Source organism: Dama dama, chromosome 11 (assembly GCF_033118175.1).
Source record: "Dama dama isolate Ldn47 chromosome 11, ASM3311817v1, whole genome shotgun sequence".
Classification (NCBI taxonomy): domain Eukaryota; kingdom Metazoa; phylum Chordata; class Mammalia; order Artiodactyla; family Cervidae; genus Dama; species Dama dama.
The window spans coordinates 97,329,294-97,356,670 of NC_083691.1; the positions used below are offsets into that span (position 1 = coordinate 97,329,294).

General features: G+C 43.3%; 1 protein-coding gene across 2 annotated transcripts in view; it reads left to right on the plus strand.

Annotated features, from left to right (window-relative positions):
• Positions 1–575: 575 nt before the first annotated feature.
• The window catches only part of AFF3 (ALF transcription elongation factor 3), a 620,532-nt gene continuing 593,730 nt past the window's right edge, over positions 576–27,377 (plus strand). For both annotated transcript variants that reach the window (XM_061155923.1, XM_061155924.1), the window contains exon 1: positions 576–703. The gene's annotated coding sequence lies outside the window, so the exon portion shown is untranslated. The remainder of the gene's footprint in view (positions 704–27,377) is intronic.

A 27,377-nucleotide genomic window follows, 5' to 3' on the forward strand; every position in this document is an offset into this window, starting at 1 on the left:
ATGGAGCAGGAAACCCTACTGGTGGAGATGAGGAGGTACCAACCCTTCAAGTACACAGCCTTGGGTTGTCTGATTCCTTATCTAGTGTTCTTTCTTCTCTGCCAGTGCATCTGGGCCCTAGAAAGTTATAGAAGGCTTGTTACAGTCCAGAGGCAGGATACAGCTTTTGGCGTGATCTCTTGGGTGCCCAGGAAATTTAGGGAAACCAGCAGAGTTTCAGTTCAGTATCCCATCTAAGTCACCATACCTGATGACAAGAATATATTTAAGGGATTCAAAGCTATTCCTGGGATTCTTTTAAAGAGTTTATTTAGAGTTAGGAAGAGGATCAGAGCAACTGAGAACTTCTGCCTTGGCCTTCCTGACCATGTTCTGCTCTGTGTTAAGCAGCCCCCCAGAAGGGGGCCCAGGCTGCTGGTTCCAGCCTTCTGGTTGACCTTGCTCTGCTGTGGGTGAGAGGAGGCTGGCTGCATGCCTCGGGGGGAAACGCCATTGGCTGGTTTAGTCACTCGCCTCCACACTTTCACATCCTCTATCAACACCTGCACACTTCAGTGGTGACCACACGCACTCTTCCTGTTTATACGGAAAGTGCCATTCAGAAAGCTTGCCAGGGAGAAGGGAGTTGCACCCTCAGCCTCAGAAGGAAGACGTTGAGCAACTTAATTTGGGAGAAAAAGAAAAAGAGCGTGTGTGTTGAGAGGTAAGATCAAGCCAAGGAGGTCTGACTCTCTGGGCCACCTTGGGTGGAAAAGAAGTGACTCTCCCTTTGCACCCTTCAGGGGGTGACTCAGAGGAGCCTGGCCCAAGCTCCTCGGATCCAGTAGTGGGGACTCTCAACCTGCCCCATAGACAGAACCCAGCCTCGGTGAGTGGCCGCCCCTACTGGGGAAGCAGATGTGGAATGTAGTCCAGAAAGGTCGCAGGATTCACATGGGGGGAGCTTGTAGAGAATGCACAACCTGGGTCTGAGCGTGTGAACCACCTTTGTGGTGCTGGCTGGGCCTGTGGGCGTCAGGAGGAGTGTGTCTGAATCCCACGGAGGCCATTGGCTCCACCTCAGATAGAGAGCCCATGAGCGGTCTCAGAGACCTGGGCCCAGGAGGGATCAAGTGTGCAGGCAGGGCGCACTCTGAGGCCACCGCCAGCCCTGAAGAATGGCTCAGGCCGCCTCATGGGCGGGGGCCGACAGCACTCTGTGTATTTCTTGCACAGCACATTATCACAGCTAAGCGCGGGTCTAAGTGTGCAGAATGGAGTCTGTGTCCAGATTCTGCTTCTAGCTCCCCGTGTCACCTCTGCAGTGTGAGCTAAGCGATAATGGAATTGTATATGTGTGTGCATGTGAGTACACCCGTCATGCACATGTACATGCAGCATTATGTTTAGAGACAGGCATACACACATGTGACACATAAAGACTCATATATAATACAAAATAGCAATAGCAACTGTATTTTTGAAACTAGAGAGTTTATGGTGTGATAAAGGATTTTCTTCCCTAAGATGTGAACTCCTTGCTATTCAGGTCTTACAAATATAAAAGTGAAATCATATTTGGGTATGTATTTTATAATCCCTTTTATTCGAAGGGGTAAAAATCCCAGGGGATGGGAACTGCTCAAGTAGTCTGGGGCCTGATATTGCAGCAAGAATTAGCTAAAGGCTAGATGTTAACTCACACCCACATAACAAAGAGACAGTATATGCTCATTCTTTGAGTCTTGAGTGTACTGAACCCTCAGGTAAGAAAATTATGCTCTCTGCCCCAAATATCAGGCTGTGGGTGCAAAACTGAAGAAGAGTGCCCTCCCTTACGTAGGGCTTTCAAGCTTTCCCATCTCATGATAGTGAGGGTTTTATAGTAATAGTAGCATAAGGACTCAACATTCTAAGGTTTTGGTTTTGTTTCTGTATTGCTGTTCCCTTGCTGTGGGCATTACCCAAACTTTGTGTTCAGTTACGTCATGCATATTTTTATTTGTTTTGCATTTGGAAATGGAAAATATATTCATTGCTCATTGGCTAGACTTCTGGGTTCAAATCCCAACTCTAACTTCCTTTGGCTTTGGGCAAGTCGCTACACCTGCATCTGTAAATTGGGTTCAGTAGTAGTCTCTAATAATAGTCTACATCTAAATAAGGGTTAGATGAACTAATACATATGAAGTGCTTAGAAGAGTGATGCATTGAAAAGGCCTCATCAGTGTTAGTGGCCAGCATTGTTGTTGTTGTTGTCTCCACGGTTTGTGCAGTTAAGCTTTCAGATGTGAAGGGAAATGGTAGGAGGAAAAGGTCAGTAGTGGGAGAGGGGGCTGTGTGGTTGGGTGTTTGGGGAGACACATAAGAAGTCAGAGCAATGACACCAACATGCAGTCGTTTACCTGCAGGGTGTCGTGAGCAGGAGATGGAGAAGGAGCAGGGGCAGCCCTCCACAAATCCCCCTGGCGAGAGGGACAAGCACGTGAATTCAGCGAATTTGATTCCACGAGCTCATGCGCTCTTCCACATGCTGTGTGTCCATGCGCACAGCGGCCAAAGGCACACGGGTGTAACTGACATCCTAGGGGTGGTAGATGGCCTGTGTTCGTGCCTCTCTTGTGGAAGGCGTGTGCTCCCATGTTACACGCCTTGCTCACATTGTTGCTCAGATCCCTGTGTGATGGTGCCTGTTGAAGGAGAAAGCTGAGCGCTGGTCTAAGCGTGCAGACTCTGCTCCTAGCTCCCCGTGTCGCCTCTGCAGTGTGAGTGCAGTGGTTATGGAATGTGATGGGTGAGGAAGCTGAGTCCCAGGAAATTAAGAACCAGATTCAAAGTCACCCTGAGAGTTAAAGCTGTGGCAGGAGCTGGATGCTGGTCTCTGATTTCCAGACCCTCTGTTCTGCTCTGTGGTTCAGGGGAAGAACCCCCAGGCTTGCACCCAGCCTCTTGACGTTGACAGCCGTGGGACTCCTTCAGTAAGTCATTTTTTCTTCCACACTTTGGTATCTTTCTTTGTAAAGGGGGTAAAATAACCTGCTCTACTTAGTTTATAGGGTTTTATGAGATTTCAGCAAAGCTACATGTGTAAAATGCTATTAAATTGTAAAATGCTACATATGTAAATGCTATGTAAAGTGCAATTGATCTACACTGTTTCAGGCACACAGCAGAAAGATTCAGTTATATATGTATCTCTCTCTTTCCATATATATATATGTATTACATACATATATATACACATACACTTTTTCAGATTCTTTTCTATTATTAATTACTAGATTTTGAATATGCTTTACAGTATGTCCTTGTTTATCTATTAGTGTGTATCTGTTAATCCCAAACTCTAATTGACCTTTCTCTCCTTTCCCCTTTGGTAATGATAAACTGTTTTCTATGTTTGTGAGTCTAATTCTGTTTTGGACATAAGTTTATTTGTATCATTTTTGTAGATCCCACATCTAAGTGATATCATGATATTTGTCTTTCTTGGTCTGACTTACTTCATTTAGTATAATAACTTCTAGATCCATCCATGTTCTTGCGAATGACATTATTTTATTCTTTTTATGGCTGAGTAGTATTCCATTGTATATGTGTACCACATCTTCATCCATTCATCTGTCAATGGATATTTGCATTGTTTCCTTGTCTTGTCTATTGTAAATAGTGCTGCTATGAGTATTGGGGTGCATGTATCTTTTCAAATCAGAGTTTTCATCTTTTCCTGATGTATTCCAGGGGTCAGATTGCTGAATTATCTGATAACTCTATAGCTATTATATTTCTGATCCATGTAAGAAAAAATGTTGAAAGCAACACTCAGTAAGGTCAAAAGAAAAGGAAAATATAAGTGATGCTGATTCTTCATAATACATCATTAAGTATGATTTAACTTATTCTTTCAAATGGCTCCTTTGCACTCTCTGATACTGACATTCTGTAATTCATTTAACTAGACTCATATATGGAAAATAAATTTATTTCCATTTTTAAATATTCCAAATTAAACTGCAGTGATTGTTCTACAAATCCTTTACTGCCGTCATTTTAATCAGTTCTTTTAATTTTTGCAAACCTGATAAGCAAATGGCATTACTCCATTGGTTTTATTTGCTTTTCTTGATGATTAGTGAGTTGAATCCCAATGTTTTAAAACATAGCTTCATAAAAGATGAAACACATTATCCTTCATCTAGCAAACAGTCAGAATTCCTTTTAAAGTGAAATAACTTCATTTTTCTCATGATTAAAATACAAGCAGGTATTTGTGTGCAAACATAGACCTATTAAAAAGCACCTTGCACAAGTATTTCTCTTTATAGTTTTTATCGGTGCTAAAAATGGGGGATTATAATGAATACAAGACAACCAGACTCCTGCAATAACTAATAAACATGACAACTTGATTTATTGCTGTTCCTCTGCTGTAGCCCGTTGACAGGTTATTTTTTTTCTTTCTGGAAAAATTACCAGGATTTAAATCTCTATCATATGGCACTTAATTCAATCGACAATATGTTACCAATTAGATTCTGCTTAAACTACCATCCGCCGGCAGACCACGAAGCGCGTTAAGTAGGATGACAATCAGATAACTAGTAAAACACTTTGGGGCGGCTTTCTCGGGGCTGAGGAGCAATGCTGAGATGATGGATAGTAAGAGAGAAAGGGCCAATCGAGCATTTTCTTTCCCCCATCTCCCCCAAAGAAATTGCTTCAAGTTCTCCTGAAAGCATACAGGAGTTTGTATTGGTAGTTATGTCAATTTGCTGTTTGCTACCCCTCTTCTGCACCTCCGTCCTCCTGCCCTTTTTGATGATAAAAAGACATTCTACTCCCAGATTCTCTCCAGCATGGTGATGCCTAACTTCAGCTCAGTGGTCCTGTCCCATTTAGTGATGTGTTAAGATTTCACCTTTCTCCCAAGTCCTGGATGTTGACCACAGTAAGAGAAAACTCTTGGAGTGAATTGAGCCTCCTTTTCTTCTTTTTCTTGGGGAATGTGGCTGCATCAGACCGTGCTCTTGTTGCAAGGGAGAGAAACCACATTGAGTTGTGCCGAACAAAAAGACCATCTATTTTTTATTTTTGTTTGTTTTTTTTTGAATTGGAGGATAATTGCTTTACAATGTTATGTTGGTTTCTGCTGTGCAACAGTATGAATCAGTCATATGTATACATTTATCCCCTCTCTCTTGAGCCTCTCTCCCCCCTGCCCCCTCCCCCATCTTACCCCTCTCGGTCATCACAGAGCACCAGGCTAAGCTCCCTCTGATATACAGCAACTTCCCACTAGGTATCTGTTTTACCTGTGGTAATGTATATATTTCAATGCCATTCTCTCAATTCATCCCACCCTCTCCTTCCCCCATTGTGTCCACAAGTCCTTCCTCTATGTGTCTATTCTTGCCTGGCAAATAGGCTCATCAGTACCATTTTTCTAGATTCCATATGTGTGTGTTAATAGATGATATTTGTCTTTCTCTTCCTGACTTACTTCACTCGGTATAACAGGCTCTAGCTTTGTCTACCTCAGTTCAACTACTCAGATTTGTTCCTTTTTATGGCTGAGTAATATTCCATTGTATAAATGTACCACTTCTTTATTCATTCCAAAAAGGCCATCTTTTGTAACAGTTTTGGAGGCTGACCAGGCTTAAAGAACAGCAAGTAAGGAGATCTGAAGGCCAGGCAGCCAGAACCAGTAAGATACCATTAAGAACCGTGGCAGTGGAAATGTGGGTATGGCCTGGGCCACATAATGTAGCCATCGCTGTAGCAGACAAGACCTCAACTGCTCCCATGTTGGCGCACCACGTATATAAAATATAGGATCCCAGGAAGGGGACAGTGATGAGCTGTGTGTCAGTCACATGTGCGTCCCCAGGGAAAGTCAGATCCATCCATTTGACTCCAAGCTATGCACAGGGAGGCCTCTCAGAGGAAGACTGGAAACACAATAGGAAGGGGTGGGTGGCTGAATGGTGACAGTGAGAAGTGACCAGTGGTTCTTACACAGCAGGCTCTGAGTGGAAGCTGGCTGGCTGTCACTGGAGAGATGAGCCTTTGGTGGTTTGCTTGTACAGACAAGGGCACGCCAGGGAGAATCAGGAAACTGAGCCCCACTTCTTCCTGCATCCTCATTTATTCTGGTCACTTTGCTTCTACATCAGGGAATAGAGTAGGAGACCAGGGAATTTCCTTAAGGATTTGAGCAATAATATGGAACCTCCTTGCAAATCAAAGGAATAGGTATATCTCCCTAGCTCCAACCTGTGTTGAGCACTTTAGAGTCATTTTCTGAGTCCCCACAACAGTCCCACAATGTTAAATATTACACATGCCTTTTACATATGGAAGATGGAAATTCCAAGAGGTTAAGCAATCTGTCCACCAAGTGCACACAGTTAGATGTGGGGCTCAAATCCAGGCTCCCCAGCTCTGAAACCTTCCCCCAGCTGGCTTTAGGGCTACGCTGAGTCCAGGCTGCACAGAAGCAGCATGCGTAGTATTATTTGAATGGAATCTTTTTCTTCTAGGACACCACTGTGTGTGTGAGTGTGTGTGTGCGTGTGTGCACGCACATGCACACACCCGACACACAGCACCAGGAAGAATTCTAAGAGGAAACTTAGGGTTTCAGAGGAAAAACATCCCATATGTTCTAACTTTGTCTGGGCTGTCCCTGTTTCTAAATACTGTGGCAATATTTTCTGAAGCAAAGATCAAAGGACATATGGTCTGACTCATGGATTAACAAAGGGAAAAAAATATTGGAAATTGGGGCTCTCTGGGACAGTTTGAGATGTATGGCTACAGTCATTCTCAGAGTACCTGGGGATCATGGAGTTCTTTGGGAAACACTTTGAAATCCTGACACATTACATCCCGTTCTCCAAACTAGGAGTGACTTTATCAACAGAAAGTCAGACAGTCTTATCCACTGGCTCTGTGATTCCAAAGCTGTCTCGCCCATGACAATAGCGAAAGGGCTGAAATCTGTCTGCATCACCTGTAAAATCATTAGAAATGATAAGAGAATTCTTTATACAAAAATGGGTAGGTTTCTTAAGGCACAAAACAGCCAGTAAGAAGGGATTTAATTCACAAAAGTCACTGCAGTATAAATATCTAGAAAAGAACTTAAAACACATGAGACCTTTACCAAAAAAAAAAAAAAAAATCTACTTAGGGACATAAAATATATAATTGGAAATACATAGCATATGGAGACTAGATAAGCAATATGAACTTTCACCAACCTAATTTGTATGCAAAAAGTATGTAAAAAAAAAATTTCCAGTGCATTGGTAGGGGGAGGAACTTGGTAAAATTCCAATCTAAAATTCTAAAGAATAGCAATGGTATTTTTGAAGAAAAGGTGGGGACAGGCATGGTGCTTGTCTTGTCAGCTATGAAAGTTTCAGTGGTCACATAGTTCCAGATGGATAAATAGATCAGTGGGAGAGAAGAGAAAGTACGCACACAAGCTCTCACACACATGCAAATGTACCGGGTGATAAAAGCACCTTTTGGAATCAGTAATAGCAAGAGTGAGGACAGTCATATTGAGAATCAATGGTCAGTCCTCATTTGGCTTATCTTCAGCAGCTTTAACACAGTAATTTCTTCCTTTTTTTTTTTTTTTTTCTGGTGTGCTGGGTCTTCGTGGTGGGTTTTAGAGCCCACAGGCATGATAGTTGGAGCATGCAGGCTTAGTTGCTCCATGGGATGTGGGATCTTAGTTTGCCAACCAGGGACTGAACCCATGTCCCGTGAATGGCAAGGTGGATTTTAAACCACTAGGCCATCGGATATAGTGTTAGTTGCTCAGTCATGTCTGACTCTTTGCAATCCAGGCTCCTCCTCCATGGACTTTTCCAGGCAAGAATACTGGAGTGGGTAGCCATGATCCTTCCCCACCCAGGGATCAAACTCAGGTCCCCTGCATTGCAGGCAGATTCTTTACCATCTGAACTACAGACCACCAGGGAAGTCCCTCATTTCTTCTTGAAATACCTTCTTCTACCTCCAGAACATCCTCCTCTTCCTCCTTATCCTGTCTCACTGTTCTCCTGTTAGATTCCTTTTCCAACTCTTCCATGTGTAAGATGCTTCAGTGCTCAGGGCTCAGACCTCCAGCATCTCTACTGTGTCTGCATTCACTCCTCGTGTGATCTGGTCCAGTAACACCATTGAAACACCAGCGACATCTGAGATGACTTCTCCCAGCCCTGAGCTCCTTTCTGAGTGGACACCTCACTCTCCATTACCACTCAGCATCTCCCCTTGAATGTATGTCCAGCCTCACAGCCATCATAGGTCTAGCACAGAATTCCTGATCTCCCTAGCCCCAGCCCCGGTCCTCCTGTGGTTTCCTTGCACATCAGCAGAAGTCCACTTCATTCTTCCAGGGTCAGGCCCGCCCTCTGAAGCCATCCTTTACTTCTTTCTTTCACAACCCACATCTAATCCATCAGAAGATCCCATCCACATGTCCTTTGAAATATATCCAGATTTAATCCCTTCTTAGCACTCAACCTCTTGGGTCCCTCACCTGTTCCACAAACATGCTCCCTTCTTTATTCTGTTCTCAGCACAGAGTCAGAGGAATTCTTGTAAAACTGAAGTCAAATCAGATAATTGCTCAAAACCCTCCCATGGCATCCTTACCTCACTGTTTCAGGCTACATAATCAAGTACCCCCCAAAACACATGGTGGCTTAAAACAGCCTTTCCATTTTGCTCAAAATCTTGTGGTTCATGAATGGGGGCAGTTTAGTGTGGGCTAGGCTGGAGGGCCCCTTCCAAGGTGGCTTCTTCACTCACATCCTGGCACCTGGTGACCTCTCTCCTTCCAGGGCCCTCCATGTGGTCTGACCAGTCCTGAGGTTCGTGCACACTTCCCTTTGTGATGGTCTCTAAGAGGCAGGAAGAAGAAGCTGCCACACAAGAAGGAGCTGGGACAACATCCTTCTGCCATATTTTGTTGGCCAAAGCAGTCAGCAAGCCAGCCGAGATTCAGAGAGGTTGAGAGACAGCCTTTCCTGACAGGGGCAGGGCAATGTGGCCATGCAGAAGCATGCAGAGGATGTTGCTGAGGTCATATTTGGAAATGCAATCCTCTCAACTCAGCCATCACCAAAATTCAAAGTGTTTACCATGACCTGTCAGGTCCTACACAGCCTGACTCCTGCCACCCCTCTGACTTCTGGCCTCCTGTTCCCTAACTAGTGGTATGGCTTCAGTTTGAGTGACCTCTTTGCCATGATTTGTAAATGTAATTTACAATTTGCACCAAATGTAATCCCACCTCCTGGTCCAGTGTTTGTGGTCCCCTCTGCCTGGCACTCCCTGCCTGGGTGCCTGGGTCATCTCTTACCTCCTTGAGGTCTCCACCCAGATGTCTCCATTTCAGAGAGACTTTGCTTGATCACCCTTGACCAAGAAAGCCATTCCAGCCCCTCTTGGTCTGTCGTGTTTAACACCATCTAATGTGTTGTATGTTTAGTTGTTGTTATCTGCCTCTTCCCATTAGAATGTAATCTATCACCAGGACCTAGAAAAATGTCTGTTCATGGTAGGTTCTGGATAAATATTCATTGAGTAAATGAATGATTCGACAAGTAACTTTTCATTAAATGATACTGGGACACTGTCTTAACTGTTGGAGTGGTGGGGAGGAGAATAAAATTAGATGCATGAATTCAGTTCAGTTGCTTAGTCGTGTCCGACTCTTTGCGACCCCATGGACTGCAGCACGCCAGGCCTCCCTGTCCATCACCAACTCCCAAAGTCCACCCAAACCCATGTCCATTGAGTCGGTGATGTCATCCAGCCATCTCATCCTCTGTCGTCTCCTTCTCCTCCTACCCTCTATCCTTCCCAGCATCAGGGTTTTTTCAAATGAGTTAGCTCTTCGCGTCAGGTGGCCAAAGTATTGGAGTTTCAGCTTCAGCATCAGTCCTCCCAATGAACACCCAGGACTGATCTCCTTCAGGATGGACTGGTTGGATCTCCTTGCAGTCCAAGGGACTCTCAAGAGTCTTCTCCAACACCACAGTTCAAAAGCGTCAATTCTTCTGTGCTCAGCTTTCTTTATAGTCCAACTCTCACATCCATACATGACTACTGGAAAAACCATAGCTTTGACTAGACGGACCTTTGTTGGCAAAGTAATGTCTCTGCTTTGTAATATGCTGTCTAGGTAGACATACATAGTACATTAAACCAAAATATGTTCTAGAAAGATTTTAATGTCTTATAATAAAGCTTGAAAATTGCTAGAGAAAAATTCAGGTGAAGATGAAATAATCTTGTGGTGAGAAAGGTTTTTGTAAGCCTGATACTGAATAAATGAAGTATAAATAAAAATATAGATTTGACTCTGTCAAAAACACACAAAAGATGAGCAGCAAACTTGGAAAAATACTTCAATATATAATGAGCAAATACTGTTTCAAATATATAAAGAGCTCTGTCAAATAAATTCAGAAAAGAAAAAAAAATACAAAAGCCTAGTAAGCTTTTCAGAAGAAAAATCTCACCAGCTGTGTGGTTGGCAGGCGAGTTACTCAGTTCTGTAAGAGGGGAAACCAGGTGGATTCAGGGAGCAAATATACACAGCCTTCTTAGAAAACTGTTAGGCATATGATGGTGGTTAGTAGCATTAGCTTTTCATATTACTATCTCTAGTGCCATGTATAACTTTTGGATGGGGCTTTTTAAATTCTTTATTTATTTTTTAAACTGGAGTGTAGTTGCTTCATAATGTGTTAGTTTCAGCTGTATAACAACGTGAATCTGCCACGTGGAGAATACGCCTGTGTGCCCTCCCTCGAGAGCCTCACTCCCGCCTCCCGCTCCCACCCTCTAGGCCATCACAGAGCACTGGGCTGAGCAGCTTCCCATTGGCCGCCTATTTTACACATGGGCGTGTATATATGTCAGCTCTCCTCTCCCCGTTTACCCCAGCCTCCCTTTCCCCCGTGTCCACATGCCCTTTCTCTATGTCTGTGTCTCTATTCCTGCCCTGCAAATAGATGCAGCTGTACCACTTTCCCAGATTCCAATATATATACGTTAATATACAATATTTGTTTTTCTCTTTCTGGCCTCCTTCACTCTCTGCGACAACTCTAGGTCCAGCTACGTCGCTACAGATGACTTAATTTTGTTTCTTTTTATGGCTGAGTAATACTCCATTGTATATAAGTACCATATCTTCTTTATTCATTTGTCTGTTGATAGACATTTAGGTTGCTTCCATGTCCTGGATATTGTAAATAGCGCTGTGATGAACACTGGGGTGCATGTGTCTTTTTGAATTATGGTTTTCCCTCTTGCAGTGTTGGTGGGAATATATATTGATGTAGCCACTATGGATAACAGTATGGAGGTTCCTTAAAAACCTAAAAATAGAACTACCTTATGACCTAGAATCATCAGTGGAAACTGTGTCAGACTTTATTTTTGGGGGCTCCAAAATCACTGCAGATGGTGACTGCAGCCATGAAGTTAAAAGATGCTTACTCCTTGGAAGGAAAGTTATGACCAACCTAGACAGCATATTAAAAAGCAGAGACATTACTTTGCTAACAAAGGTACATCTGGTCAAGGTTATGGTTTTTCCAGTGGTCACGTGTGGATGTGAGAGTTGAACTGTGAAGAAAGCTGAGTGCCGAAAAATTGATGCTTTTGAACTGTGGTGTTGGAGAAGACTCTTGAGAGTCCCTTGGACTGCAAGGAGATCCAACCAGTCCATCCTAAAGGAGATCAGTCCTGGGTGTTCATTGGGAGGACTGATGCTGAAGCTGAAACTCCAATACTTTGGCCACCTGATGGGAAGAGTTGACTTATTGGAAAAGACTGTGATGCTGGGAGGGATTGGGGGCAGGAGGAGAAGGGGACGACAGAGGATGAGATGGCTGGGTGGCATCACAGACTCAATGGGCATGAGTTTGAGTAGACTCCGGGAGTTGGTGATGGACAGGGAGGCCTCGTGTGCTGCGATTCACAGGGTCGCAAAGAGTCAGACACGACTGAGTGACTGAACTGGACTGAACTGATGACCCAGAAATCTTACTACTGGGCATACACCCTGAGATAACCATTAACTTTTAATATTATTATGTTTCCACACATGACATACAGATGGGGCTTTTAAATGTTTATTCATTATTTTATCCATCCATCCATCCATCCATTCATTCATCTATTCATCCATCCATTCATTCACTATTTCCCTGGGGTGCACCACTTCACAGACTGCACTCTGCCTTCTTCCCTCACTGACTCATAAACATAATAAAGAGAAGGTGCTGCAGGAGACCTTTAATTCTCATTCTCAAGAAATCTATTTAAAGAGACAGCCTTGCCCAGGAAAATTGCTCTTACATCATATCAATAACAGTAACCTGAAAATCATACTCATCTGAGCAGTTTAAGGGCAGAGGAAACCCCAGTGACACGCTGAGAGAACGGTTCCTCCCTTTGGTGATCGGGGGGCCTGAATGTCACAGAAGTAGTAGGCCTCCCTTTTCCTAAAGGAACAGGGATGTTGGGGAACTGGGTTCTTGAGTCCATCTTTTTGATTTCTAAGTAGCATGTTTTACCGTCTGGGGTCTGAGAAACTCTGGATTGAAAACGTTGGTGTGGAATTTCTGGACATTAATTTTATGAGTATGTGTGAGTATGTGCTCAATCACTTCAGTTGCGTCTGTCTCATTGTGACCCCGTGGACTGTAGCCCGCCAGGGTCCTCTGTCCATGGGATTCTCCAGGCAAGAGTATTGGAGTGGGTTGCTACACCCTCCTCCAGGGGATCTTCCTGATGCAGGGATCAAACCCACGTCTCCTGCTTTGCAGGCCAACTATTTACCACTGCGCTACTGGGGAGGCCCTATGAGTCTATTATTCAACCTTTTGTTGTCTGGCCTGAAATTATGCTTTTGTACTTTAGGAGATGCTCGACAATCTTTGTTTAGCAATAAAAAGAGAGTGCTTAGTGTTTTAGACTGGCAAACAAACACTCTTCTGTCCCCTCCATGGACACTTCTGTGGTCCTGATGGTGCCTAAGCTGGGTTGTTCCTTGAGGCAGTACCTGCTCAAGGAAGCTGCAAGATAGCCCACCAATCTTACCACTCTAAACTGCATCAATGATTTTGTTTACAAGCCTCCTAAAAGGATTCCAGGAAACCTGACGTTCCTGGAAACTGCTGTTTGGAACTTGTGGTATGCAGGACTTGTATTTCTGGGGCAGTGAATACAGCTTGCACTGTAGGAAAATCTCTGTGGGTAGCAGCCTCCTGCACAGGTCACACTGCTGAGTGTGTGAACAGGGATGAAAATCCCACCGACACCATTTGCCTGAAGGAACAGATACCTTTTCCTCAGTTCTCACGATGGACCCAGTGTCTCACCAAACCTGGTGTCCACGGGGCTGCACCCTTAGGAACTGGCGTCTCTTAAGCATGAACACCAGCCAGGCCTGGATGAGGGCAGTGTTTGGTGCAGCATAAATCTCTGGTGCCGGGGAATGGAGAGCTGGCATGGAGCCTTGCCCACACAGCAACCTTGGGCACGTCAGCTTTAGAAATGATGACATGTGCAGCAGAGAATCTAACCATGGCTGCCATGAACACTGAATGTATTGGTGAATGTCTAGAATCTTTTCTGCACACCTGTTCAAGTTGGGAGACTACATCTTAATCATTTGTTTGGGTGCTACATGCTCTTAAATGATAGGGAGCTCCTGAAAGTGTAACATACACAGTATGGCTCCCTTAGGACAAGGATTCCTGCCAGTGACACGTGGCCATGACCCACTTCCTTCTCTTGAGCGGTACAATTCATAGGAGAACCACAGAGAGGCCAAGTGTAAGGGCTTTGATGAACATGAGGCCCCTCCAGGCTCTGCCTCCCAGTAGAAGGGATGTTAAGGATCACTCATCAAGTACTTTGCTGTTTGACCATGGGCAAATTATGTTCCTTTTTTAAAGAATAATTTTATGAGTGTATAGTTGATTTATAATGTGTGTTAGTCTTAGGTATACAGCAAAGTGATTCAATAATACATACATTCATTCTTTTTAAGATTCTTTTCTAATATAGTTTATTAGAGTATTGAGTATAGTTCCCTGTGCTATACAGTAGGTCCTTGTTGGTTATCTATCTTGTATCAGTCAGTCAGTTCACTCGCTCAGTCGTGTCCAGCTCTTTGCGACCCCGTGAATCGCGGCACGCCAGGCCTCCCTGTCCATCACCAAATCCTGGAGTTTACTCAAACTCATGTCCATCAAGTCAGTGATGCCATCCAGCCATCTCATCCTCTGTCATCCCCTTCTCCTCCTGCCCCCAATCCCTCCCAGCAAAGAGTCAACTCTTCACATGAGGTGGCCAAAGTATTGGAGTTTCAGCTTCAGCATCAGTCCTTCCAATGAACACCCAGTACTGATCTCCTTTAGGATGGACTGGTTGGATCTCCTTGCAGTCCAAGGGACTCTCAAGAGTCTTCTCCAACACCACAGTTGAAAAACATCAACTTTTCGGTGCTCAGCTTTCTTCACAGTCCAACTCTCACATCCATACATGACCACTGGAAAAACTATAGCCTTGACTAGACAGACCTTTGTTGGCAAAGTAATGTCTCTGCTTTTGAATATGCTGTCTAGGTTGGTCATAACTTTCCTTCCAAGGAGTAAGCATCTTTTAATTTCATGGCTGCAATCACCATCTGCAGTGATTTTGGAGCCCGGAAAAATAAAGTCAGCCACTGTGTCCACTGTCTCCCCATCTATTGCCCATGAAGTGATGGGACCAGATGCCATGATCTTAGTTTTCTGAATGTTGAGCTTTAAGCCAACTTTTTCACTCTCCTCTTTCACTTTCATCAGGAGGCTCTTTAGTTCTTCTTCACTCTCTGCCATAAGGGTGGTGTCATCTGCATATCTGAGGTTATTGATATTTCTCCCGGCAATCTTGATTCCAGCTTGTGCTTCTTCCAGTCCAGCGTTTCTCATGATGTACTCTGCATATAAGTTAAATAAGCAGGGTGACGATATACAGCCTTGATGTACTCCTTTTCCTGTTTGGAGCCAGTCTGTTGTTCCATGTCCAGTTCTAACTGCTTCCTGACCTGCATACAGGTTTCTCAAGAGGCAGGTCAGGTAGTGTATATATGTTCATACCAAGCTCCTGATTTATTCCTTCCACCCACATTTCCCCTTTGATAACCATAAGTTTGTTTTCAGTATCTGTACGTTTGTGTCTGTTTTGTAAATAAGCTCATTTGTATCATTTTTAAAAATTAGATTCCACCCAAGTGCTATCATGTGGTATTTGTCTTTGTCTGACTTACTTCACTTAGTATGATAACCTCTAGGTTCATCTAAGATGCTGCAAATGGCATTGTTTGCCTCTTTTATTGGCTGCGTAACGTTCCATGGTATACATGTACCACATCCTCTGTATCCAGTCCTCTGTTGGTGGACGTTTAGGTTGCCTCCACGTCTTGGCTGTTGTGAATAGTGCTGGTATGAACTTAGAGGCGCAGGCATCTTTTCAAATTATAGTGTTGTCTGGGTGTGTGCCGAGGAGTGGGACTGCTGGGTCGTGTCCTAGTTCTATTTTTAGTTTCTGAAGGAGCCTCCATACTGTCCCCCACAGTGGTTGCACCAGTTCACACTCCCTCCAACAGTGCAGGAGGGTTCCATTTCTCCCCACTTGCTCCAGCATTTATCGTTTGTAGACTTTCTGATGGCTGTTCTGACCGGCAAGTGACTTTCATTTCCGAGACGCAGTTTACTCTTCTGTTAAAACAGGGATCCTAACACATCTGGGCTGCTGTGAGGACTTAAGGAGGCTGGACTTCAGTCCCTATTCACACACACAGAGTGCCTGGGACATATCAAGCTCTCAGTAAAAAGTAACTTTTTTTTTTTTTTTTTTTACTATTTAGACACTGGACTCACCTCAGCTTTAACATGCTTATTACTTGAAGAACAAATAATTGAGACATGTTGGGGAAGAGGGTTAATTCCTCACATTGGTGGAGCATTTTGTGAATAATAATAGTGATTTTTTTAAATGGCTCTGAGTAGCCTGGAAAAGCGCGTGCGTCTAGCACCAGCCCTGTTGCTTTCCTGGAGAGTAAATTGCCCATTGGAATGGCCTGACCATTACTTGCTCATAATGTCAACTGTTACATATATATATACACACACACACATATCCACTTAGTAATAGCACATTTGCCAGGAAAACTATGAGGCTGATGTTTTTGCTGAAATAGTCAATCTTCTTTGGTCTTGGATAAAGTGTCAAATGTATGATTTGGATTTTATGTTCAGTTGATTGTTTACATCAGGAAGCATCAACCCAGAGTAACTGGCAAGTGGGTACACATTCAAATGATATGATGACATGCCTGCCACATTTTCCTGTGACTCTAAGTGGGGGAATCATTAGGGATTCTTGTTTTAGAATCTCATCAAAATGAATCCTTTGGTTTGGTTAAGTGCTTGATGCTGCTAAGTTTGTGCACGGTGATGGTGTAGCTGAAATCAGGGAGCTCTGACCCCTTAGCACGTGTTCTTCCCAGCTGTCCTCTTCGATGCTGCAGCCGGCATATTCCTGGCTGGACCGAGTGGATGAGCAGCCTGGGTTAGCCAAGGCGACAGATGGACTGGAGGTGCCTGACTGTTGACCCCTGACCTCTGACCAAACTCCAGAAATGTGTCCATAGGAAGGATAAACAAATTAGATATGTGAGCCTTGAGACCTTAGAGGTCACAGATTCTAACCATACTCTCCTCTTCCAGCATATTTTGATAAGGAACTGTTCACTCTCTTTAACTATCTCTGACAACAGAAAGCTCACAGTCCCTGAATATTGCCATTTCTTTCTTTCCAAAGAGTTTCAATGACTTGAAAATCTTTCTTTTCAAAGCAAAATTGGTCTCTTTGTAAATTTGGCCCTTGTTTCCCATTTTGCCTTCCGGCATCACAGGGAATAAAGAAAAGAATATGAGGTTGACTTAGGCAGACAGATCAGAGTTCTCTGTACTCAAAGCATCCTTTGGGCCCAATAACAATAAGTATCATTTACTTATCTCCCATGGCACCAGTTGGAAGAGGCAGGCTCTGGAAAACTCATTGCTTGAACTCTGAAATTAACCTTTCATGAGTGGGTCACTCTGGTCATCCTTAACCAACCCCTAAAAACACCAGAAGCCTCTGGATAGTTGTTCCCATGAGAATGGGCAAAAGAAGGGGGGTGGGGGGAGAGAGAGAGAGAATGAGTGAGAGAAACTAGGAGGGGTATCGTTCACACCTATCATAAAGGCGTCCCCAGCAGAGGCAGGGAGCTAGCAAGAGAGGCTCAGGTATCTACCTGCCCCATGATCGTTTGCTGACTGATGCCGGCCCCGCCCTCAGCTGCACCCCAGCCTGGAGTTCTCCAGTCTCTGGGTAACTCACCAGCATCAAGCTGGGAGCGGGGGACCACCCTCCTTGGGCTGCTTCTGGCAGGCCTTGTTTATTCAGACGTTCAGAACATTTGTGCAGTAGCAGGGATGGAAAGCATCAATTGACGTTCAGAGGTCAGGCCGAGTAGATTCCGGGGTCAGGGTGTCAGTTAGAAGTGCCCACTGTGGGGACTTCCTGGTGGTCCAGCCGTTAAGGCACCACGCTCCCAATGCAGGGGGCTTGGGTTCGATCCTTGGTCAGGGAACTAGATCCCACATGCCGTAACTAAAGATCCTGCCTGCAGCAACTAAGATCATCCCTCATGCTGCAACTAAGACCTGGAACAGCCAAATAGATGAAAATAAGAAAATAAATAGAAAGAAGTGCCACCAGGAATCAAAGACCCTCATCCGGTTCTGGCTCTGCCACCAAGCAGCTGTATGGTCCTGGGAAAGTGTCCTCAACCTTTCTGAACCTGGTGCCCCTTACCCATCACTACACCCAGCTGGGGGCATCAGGTTCTTTTTCTCTGACTTGATGAACTGTGAATGTAGAGTGACCTCCTACCAAGGATGGGGACACAGCACTACTGTCCCTCCAAGCAGGATCACCCCCGAGGTCCTGACAACCTCCCAGAGCATCCTGACAGCTCATTGAAGCACATTTATATGCGCCAGCACTGTTTTCATCTTCGACTTTAAACAACCTTAATTAATAATACCCTCCCTTCTCAGAGTGTCAACAGAACTCCACCTTTTCATTTGGAAGGAAATTAAATAAATATCAAAATAAAATATCCAATTATCAGAACCTGGAATGAGAAAATATAATTGATTTGAGAGGCTTTTGTTACAAAAATCCCCCGGGGTCTCTGACTACATTTTATTAAAAAAGAAACAAAAAAAAAAACACAGACTTATATTTCTACATTTCTTATGTAATAATTTTGCATTTCTCAGGGGGAAAATAGCATTACGGAAGGAGAAATAATTATGACAAGTGTTAAGGATTAGTGCGCTGGATTCCCTTGATGTGCCACCAACATCCTGGGAGTAAGTTAAGTGCCTTAGAAAACGCCGTGAACCCTTGTCATTGACTAAATTACTGCTTCGATGCACTAACGAGGACCCCAGTGGATTAGAAGAGTTCTTTCAGCTTCCCGGAGTGCTGAGCCTAATCCCTGGGCAGCGTTTGTGCTCTGTGAGAATCTGGATCTGTGTTCACCCACATCTATTTCTGTCTTCCTAGAACAGGCACTTCCTGGGGCAGTGCCCGTATCTGTACAGGGCTTGCTGGCATCTGGCCCAGCCCCAGGCTCCGGAGAGCCCCGTAAACGCACCTCCAGCTTCTTGAATGGAGCACTTTGCTGTTGATCATTGCCTCAGTGGCCTTGAGCATGTTCCTCTGCTTCCTGCTGAAATGGGCTCCCAGCATCCTGACGAGGACTGGCACCCTGGTGACGGGGACATCCAGCCATTTCCCTCAGCACTCTCAGCTCCTCTCATTAGGGGTCTGCAAGTTAGCACACAGTGTGTGGAATAAGTGGATTCTTCTCAGGGGCTTTCCTGGTGGCTCAACAATAAAGAATCTGCCTGCAATGCAGGAGCCTCAGGAGATGAAGTTTCGATCCCTGAGTTGGGAAAATCCCCTGGAGGAGGGAATGGCAACCCACTCCAGTACTCCTGCCTGAAGAATCCCAAGGACAGAGGAGCCTGGTGGGCTGCAGTCCATGGGGTCACAAATAGTTAGACACAACAGAAGCAGCTGAGCATGCCCACACGCATTCCACTGTTTTCTGAGAATGTTTTCTTCTGCTTTGGTAGCGCAGTTATTAGATCCTGAAAAGCAAACCCACAAGCCGGGTCCCTTCCCGAGAGGTCAGGAAGCCTACTTGGAAGCTCTTGTCTCAGGTGCATGCCCAGAGCCAGGAGATCCCAGGCTGAAGCGTGATATTAATAACAGACAAGTCACCACGCTTACACGGCATCTCTTGAGTGAATTCTCAGCGTCCTAAAATACGGCCGGCAAAGCCCTGTTAGACTTGGCTTTTCCCCTTTTCCAGGCTCACGTGGAGCTTCCTTACAGCATCCCAGTCTACCCCAGCCACCAGGTCTTTCCTCTGCCTGAAATTGCGCCTGTGTTCCCCAGCCTGGAGCTCTCTCCCCTCACCTGGCTGGATCTTCCTCAGATTCCTCTTGCTGGTCACGTCCCCAGGGAAATCACCACTCCGTGTGACCACCTCTATTCTTCTGAGTACCATTACAATGATTAGGTTGGTGTGAAAGTAATTGCGGTTTCAGACTGTTAATTTTAGATCATTATAACTAGGCTAAAACACATCTTTATGAATCAAAATAGAAACCATTAAAATAACACATTTTTACCAATGAGAAATGTTTGCTGATTCCTGTAGTGTAAAATCATGCTTTGGGATTAGATGAATTCTTGGAAAGCATTTTCTGCCTCCTGCTCATCATGGAAGCGTTTGCCCTCCATAAAGTTGTTGAGATGCTTGAAGAAGGCTTAGTTGGGTGGTGAGAGGTCAGGTGAATATGGTGGATGAGGCAAAACTTCATAGCCCAATTCATTCAACTTCTGAAGCCTTGGTTGTGGGACATGTGCTCTGACATTGTCATGCAGAAGAATTGCGTCCTTTCTGTTGACCCATGCCGGTTGCAGGCATTGCAGTTTTTGGAGCATCTCATCGATTTGCTAAGCATACTTCTCAGATGGAGTGGTTTTGCCAGGATTCAGGAAGCTGTAGTAGATCAGACCAGCAGCACACCACCAAACAGTGACCATGATCTCTTCTGATGCAAATTTGGCTTTGGGAAGTGCTTTGGAGCTTCTTCTTGGTCCAACAGCTGAACTCATCATTGCTGGTTGTCATATAAAATCCCTACCCCCGTCCCACACCCTAGGTCATCACGGTTCAGTTCAGTTGCTCAGTTGTGTCCGACTCTTTGCAACCCCATGAACTGCAGCACGCCAGGCCTCCCTGTCCATCACTAACTCCCAGAATCCACCCAAACCCATGTCCATTGAGTCGGTGATCACAGAGGACTACTTTTTTTATTGTATAGTTGATTTACAATGTGTTGTGGGTTTCAGGTGTACATCAAAGTTATTTGGTTATACATAAATACGGAGAAGGCAGTGGCACCCCACTCCAGTACTCTTGCCTGGAAAATCCCGCGGACGGAGGAGCCTGGTAGGCTGTCGTCCATGGGGTCGCTAAGAGTCGGATACGGCTGAGCCACTTCACTTTCACTTTTCACTTTCATGCACTGGAGAAGGAAATGGCAACCCACTCCAGTGTTCTTGCCTGGAGAATCCCAGGGACAGGGGAACTTGGTGGGCTGCCATCTATGGGGTCGTATAGAGTCGGACACGACTGAAGTGACTTAGCAGTATATATATATATATTCTTTTTCAGAGTGTTTGGCATATTATTATTTTTGTTCTTCCTGTGTTTTTATTTGTATTTTGCAGTATTATACTAATTCTGCATTTCTCAGTCTATCAACTTTTGATGGGCTCCCCTGGTGACTCAGATAGAGAAGAATCTGCCTGCAATGCAAGAGGCCCAGGTTCAATCCCTGGGTAGGGAAGATCCCCTGGAGAAGGGAATAGCTACCCATTCCAGTAGCCTTGCCTGGAGAATTTCATGGAAAGATTAACCTGGCGGGCTACAGTCCATGGGGTTCCAAAAAGTCAGACATGACTGAGCAACTAACACTTTCACTTTTTTCAACTTTTGTTAGTGTTATCTCTCCTATTCCTCACTTTAGAAGATGAAGGTGCCCCTACACTTTCTCCACCTTCCATGTTCCACTTTTTGGGATAAACATTGACTGTACACTTTGGTCCTGTAGTTACAGCCAAGTCTCCATGTCTCCATCCACTGATTAAGTCATTTAAGAAGGTTAACATCCTAACCCATGGGCCAGTGAAGAGCTGATGTTCCCACAATCAAGGGTCATGAATCTTCTCTTTTTGTTTATATCCACCAATATGGCCACACTTTAGTTTACTTCATGTGTGAATTATGGTTTCATTATGTGTTCAGTTGTACTACACATTCCTCACCTTACCACTGATCCCTGGTGGCTGTTGTTTTTCTTACATTATTTGCCCTTGTGATTAATTTTCCCCAAGTCTGTCTTTTCTTTTCAGTCCCCCTTTTCTCCTGGAGACCTCCGCCCCTGATCTCCCCACCACCCTTCTGCTCCTTCCTCTAAGCTTGCTATGCAACTCTTAGGTTGCAAATTTCTTCCACTGCTGTCAGGACTCTGGGTTGGAACCACAGACTCCTAGACCCCATAATATCCTTCTTATTCTACCCTTTGTTTTTCTAGATATATCTCCAAATACTTTTAAAGGAAAGAATATAAAGGAAATAAACCTTCTGATATGTATTTGTCTGAAAATATTGCTTTGCCTTCATGCTTGACTGATGCCTGTCTGGGCATAGAACCCTTTAGACAAAGTTTTCTTTATATCCTCAGTACTCATCAGAGTACTGTCTAGGTAACACATCAGAGGTGTGTCTAGGTATGGCTCTCTTTTCTTTAGTTGTTCTGGACATTCAGAAAACTCTTTTAATCCTGAAGAATTTTATTCTTAAACTTTGACAATTTTCTTCAACTATTAAGAAAATTTTTTTTTCATCTCTAACCCTATATGCGAAATCTTCTAGACTAATTTTCTTTCTCATAGTTTTAAATTTCCTTGTCTTTTTCCCCTTATACTGTAAGAGAGTCCAGTATTTGGGTTTATTTTCTAGTTTTTCTTTAATTAAAAAGTTTTTTTTAACCAGTCTTATTTTTTTTAATCTGTAAATACTGTCTTTTATTCTCTAATCATTTCTTTTCTTAGCATTTTGTTCTCATTTTAAGGATATTATATTTTCTCCAAAATTGTCTTGGCATATTAATTAGAGTCTTTTTTTTTCCCATTGGAATATGGTTCCTTAACAGTATTATGTTAGTTTCTGCTATATAGCAAAGTGAATCACCTATACAAATACACATATCCCCTCTTTTTTGGATTTCTTTCCCATTTAGGTCACCACAGAGCATAATAGAGTTCCCTGTGCTGTGTGATCACTTCTCATTAGTTATCTGCTTTATACATAGTAGTGTATATACAGGGGCTTCCGCAGTGGCTCAGCGGTAAAGAATCTGCAGGATTCTCACAGGTTTCATTACAGAAACCTGTAATGCAGGAGCTGCGGGTTTGATCCCTCAGTCAGGAAGATTCCCCTGGAGGAGGGCATGGCAACCCACTCCAGTATTCTTGCCTGGAGAATCCCGCGGACAGAGGAGCCTGGTGGTCTACGTTCCCCAGGGCTGCAGAGTCAGACACAACTGAAGTGGCTTGGCACCGCACAGCACAGCCTAGGGTATGTATGACAATTCCCATCCCCCTCCTCCTCCCTTCCTTCCTTGGAATCCATATGTTTGTTCTCTACACTTGTGTCTAGTTAGAGTGTTTTTAATGCTGTCTTCTGTTCCCTAATTATCTTTCTTTTTTTTCTGGATCAGTTTTTGTTTCTTTTGATCTTTCTTTTTCATGTTCTCCTTGTATGCCTGGTGATTCTTAGTTTTGCATTTCCATTTCAGAGAGAAGGAAAGAGTGTGTGTATTTCATTTGTTTATTGTCAGCAGATCTATTTTCTGACTGGATCTCTCTCCTTGAGAACTGTGAGTGGGATGGGGGTGGGTGTCTGCTAGGAAGCTTTGCTTGAGGGTAGCAAGATGGTGAGCCACAATCATCCTGAAGATTTCTAAATGCTAAAATGACAAAGACTTTATTCTAGTTTTTGAGCTATTTTTTTTTTTTTTTTTTTTTGCTGAGCTATTAATGCCATTTTAAAAAGAGGAAACCGAAGCTCAGAGACCTGCCTGTGGTTAAATAGCTAGTAAGTGATGAAGCCAAAATTTAAACTGCTGTTTGCCGGATGAACACTTTTATTCTCATTCCACAAAACCAAATAAATTTTAACGTAAATGGGAAAATCATGTTGCATGAATAAAAGCTCTGTCTTTTCTGTAAATATACACTTTCACATGCTCTACAACTAAAGCTTCCACCTTGATGGTCACATCTTGAGCACCAAGGACTCTGTACCTTTTCTCTCATGTAACAGCCATCTTTTCCTCTTAAGCAATTAATCTGCACTCTGCTATTAAAGAAAATGAGATAATTAAATTTCACTCACACTCAGAAGGCATCTAAGCAGAATTAACAGTTTCAGAGGAACTATGAGCTGAGGAGCTAGAGGGAATAATTTATTCCTGGGTTGGGCAGGTCATGAGACGGTAGAAATTTCTTAAATTATTTTTAGTGGATGTTAAGAAAGCCACATTCTTCCTAATTCTAAGGTTTTGTCCTGATTCTAAAGATCACTGCTTCTTCACTTTTAAAAAAATCTACTTAAAAACTCGATGACAAATAATGACTTTGTTATTAAAAAAATTCTCTGAAAATTAAAAAATAAGCATGTATGGATCACTTTGCTACATCAGACACCATGACATTAAACCATGGATTGGTTTCTTTTTTTAATGGATAAAATCCTTCTGTTAAGCATCAGAGATTCTCATGTTGAGTGAAGACAATGACAACATATGTTGTCCTGTGCTTTTTTAAAAAAAATTATTGAAGTATAGTTGATTTATAATGCTGTGTTAATTTCTGCTATACAACAAAGTGATTCAGTTATACATACATATTTTCTTTTTCATATTCTTTTCCGTTATGGTTTATCATAGGATATTGAATATAGCTCATTGAATATAGTTCCCTGTGCTACAAAGTAGGACCTAGTTGTTTATTCATTCTATATGTAATAGTTTCCATCTGCCAATCCCAAACTTCCCAGTCTTCCCTCCCACCTCCCCTCCTTGGCAACCTCAAGTCTGTTCTCTATATCTTTGTGTCTATTTCTGTTTCATAGATAGGTTCATTTGTGTCATATTTTAGATTCCACATACAAGTAATATCGTATGGTATTTCTCTTTCTCTGTCTGACTTATTTCAGTTAGTATATCATCTCTAGGTCCATCTGTGTTGTTGCAAGTGGCATTATTTCATTTTTTTAATGACTAATATTTCATGGAATGTATATACCACATCTTCTTTATTCATTCATGGTAGATAGACATCTTTATTCATTCATGTCTTGGCCCTTGCGAATAGTGCTACTATGAACTTAGGCATACATGTATCTTTTTGAATTATAGTTTTGTCTGGATATATGCCCAAGAGTGGGATTGTTGGATTATATGGCAACTCTATTTTTAGTTTACCATGTTGTTCTCCACAGTGGTTGCACCACATGAATTGGTTTCTTAATTCAACATTACCCACACCTTTTAGGGATTTGACAATAAATATTCCATGAAAAATGCATTCCCGGGTCAAATAAGTTTGATCAGCTCTGGATTAAATGAAGTTAGTTTTCCTTTGCAGCTGCTGTTCTCAGAGCCTTTCATTGGTAACAGGCATTGAGAAAAGCACATTTTGGGAAATGCTCAATTTAGAAAACACATAATTTGAAAGACATTGATTTAATTTATTAAAGAGCCATTTTGCTTTCCTTTCCCCTTCAGAAACATGTTCTCAGTTACTCAGCTTTAGGCCACATGTACGGCGATGTAGTTTTCCATGACCAGGTCACGTTGTCTTTATTTTGGGTTGGGTAACCTCGTTGCTGTGTTCATTTTTGTTCTTTGCATTTGGGCTATGACTACCTCTTAATTTTGCAACCATTCCTTATGTCCTTGAAGATGCTATATGTTAATGCCTTGATGTCCTCATGTACAAAATATGAATCCACAAACTCATTAGGTGTTCGTGAGACATGAAAAAGAACGATTATGTGTGTGTTCTGTTGCTACAGTCATGTCCTACTCTTTGCAGTCCCACGGATTGTAGCCTGCCAGGCTCCTCTGTCCATTTCCATGGGATTTTCCCGGCAAAATAGTGAAGCCCCGACCCAGGGATTGAGCCTCTGTCTCTTGTATCTCCTGCATTGGCAGACATATTCTTTATTACTGAGTCACCTGGGAAGCCCCATGACAAAGAAAGATTGCAGCCTACCTATTATCTAAAGCTGACAGTAAAGCATTTGAAATAAAGTTCCTGCTTCTGGAGAGTTCTCTTGGGATTGATCATCTCAGCCCTCAGAAGATGACATCCCATTATAATCAACAACATATTGAAAAATATATAAAGACTGAAGCTCTAGGATAATCACAAATGTACCCATAAGAAAGTTATAGGAGGATTGCAATTTGTATAAATACAGAGAAAGGCAGATTGAGACAGTAACTCTGATTAAGGTCCACCAGTGTCTTGATGAAGGATTTCCCATGTGTGGCCAGATACCATGTTTGTTATGACTTTGACATCTCCTCCTCCATCCATTATTTTGGCAGCACTGCCCATCATTTGTCTGAGTGAGAATTTCAGAGTCATCCTCACCCCTTGGCTTTCCTGATTTGAACAAACCCCTTTTCCACTGACCAAATCCATCCTTTAAGATCTGGCTCAAAGCCTTGACCAGCTCTGGCACTTTCTAAATAAATGTATCCACAGAACCAGCATTCTTTTACGATTCAGTGGCCCAAGCCTTATCCAGGATTAATGACTAGTGGAATACAGAGCAAACCTATGTGAACTTCATTTTTTTTAATCTTCAGTTGGGAAGCCGCTGCTATAGCCTGTATGACTGCCCTCCCCTCATCTCCACCATCTTTGGAACACAGGTCACAGGCCATTTCACCTTCACGCCAGCCCTTTAATATTAGCAATTCCCAAATCTATTTCTATCCATACTTAGACTCATCTTATTAGGTTGAAAGCCTGGGGTGAAGGGAAGAACCCTTCAATCTTATGATAATCTTCTGAAGCTACATTTTAATTTGTCTCAAGAAGTTAAGGGGAATGGGGATTCCCTGGGGTCCAGTGGTTAAGACTCTGTACTGCCACTGCAGGGAGCATGGTTTCCATGCGTGGTTGGGGAATTAAGATCCTTGCAAACTGCAAGGCGTGACTTAAAAAACAAAAGAAGTTAAGGGAGAAGTTTATTTCCTCCTCTCAGATAAGTGGGGGTAGTCAGAACTATTTGGGTTGGTGGGGTCCTTACCCTCCAGGCTTCAGGCTTCTCGTTGGAGAAGTATTCACAGGGATACAACAAAACTAGTAGTCAGGGCAGCAGGACCACTAAGCAATTTTATTCTTACTCTAACTTCATGTCACCTCAATAAAAGATCCTCAAGTACAAAGACTTGTGTGGAGGGCCTTGGGCTGGGCTGTTAGAATCCTTAGTGAGGGTAAGCGTTGTAACCTGGTTACCCACTTAATGGTTCTAGTCAGAGATCTTATGGAAGCACATAATCCAGTGACTAGAAGGTTAATTTTTCACAGGCTTAAACAGTCGACCCCCAAACAATGAAAAGGTTAGGGGTACCAACCTCCACAGAGTGGAAAATTCACGTTGAACTTACCGTTGTTACTCCACATCCATAGGTCTACGGATTCAACTGACCACCCATCCTGTACCCTGCAGTATCCACTGTTGAATAAGGGCTACATTTAGGTGGACACAGTTATTCAAACCTGTGTTGTTCAAGGGTCAGCTGTACTTTCAGGAGCATTGCCTCTCACTTAGCCCATTGTAAGTGTCTCTAAGAAGCTTCTTCTCAGGATCTGCTAATGCCTCCTCTAATGGATTATGTATTGAACATGACCACTTACATGGCCAGATGCTCTCCTTTGCTTTCAGAATCCTCTCACCCTGTTCTGATGGATTGATTTGGATATTTGCTAACCTATTTTGTTTTAATTAGATCCTTAGTCTCTGTTCTCATCAGGATAGTCTTAAAAAGCACAGTCCACCAACACTGCCCTACTGTATAGCA